Source organism: Chinchilla lanigera, unplaced genomic scaffold (assembly GCF_000276665.1).
Source record: "Chinchilla lanigera isolate Chin_1 unplaced genomic scaffold, ChiLan1.0 scaffold00108, whole genome shotgun sequence".
Classification (NCBI taxonomy): domain Eukaryota; kingdom Metazoa; phylum Chordata; class Mammalia; order Rodentia; family Chinchillidae; genus Chinchilla; species Chinchilla lanigera.
Window position 1 is genome coordinate 4,729,201 of NW_004955509.1, and position 612 is coordinate 4,729,812.

The 612-nt window shown below is 55.4% G+C and overlaps 1 pseudogene; it reads left to right on the forward strand.

The window, feature by feature from the left end:
• The window catches only part of LOC102023506, a 3,171-nt pseudogene extending 2,778 nt beyond the window's left edge, over window positions 1–393 (forward strand).
• Window positions 394–612: the final 219 nt, after the last annotated feature.

Genomic DNA, 612 nt, shown 5'->3' on the forward strand with positions numbered 1-612 from the left:
AACCCCAGCCCCAATTCCAACCCCAGCCTGAATTCCAGCCCCAACCCCAATTCCAGCCCCAGCCCGAATTCCAACCCCAGCCCCAATTCCAACCCTATTCCCAGCCCCAATTCCAATCCCAGTCCCAGCCCCAGTCCCAATTCCAACTCCAGCCCCAATTCCAACCCCAGCCCGAGCCCCAATTTCAACCCCAGCCTGAGCCCCAATTCCAACCCCAGCCCGAGCCCCAATTCCAACCCCAGTTCCATTCCGAATTCGAGTGTGATCTGTATCAGTTTGTTTCAGAACAACTTCAGCAATACACTAATCTTTCAGCACAGCCCAGCTCACAGGCTTCTGTTGAAGGCCCGAGCAGTCAGCAGTGGGCCTCGCCAGCTCAGCAAGATGTTATGATGAACCTTGCTGGAGAAGGGCATTGTTTGAAGCCAGAGCCAACTACATTGGGTGAGCTTTTCTCTGCCGAGCACAGCTTTTCTCCCCAGAGAGTCCAGGTTCCTCCTACCCTGCAACAACAACTGCAGCCCCATGAGCAGGCGGAGGTACAGGAGGCTGTGTCCAGTGTCTCTAGTGACAGTAGCTACACAGACCACTCAGATCCTACAGTGTGGCCAC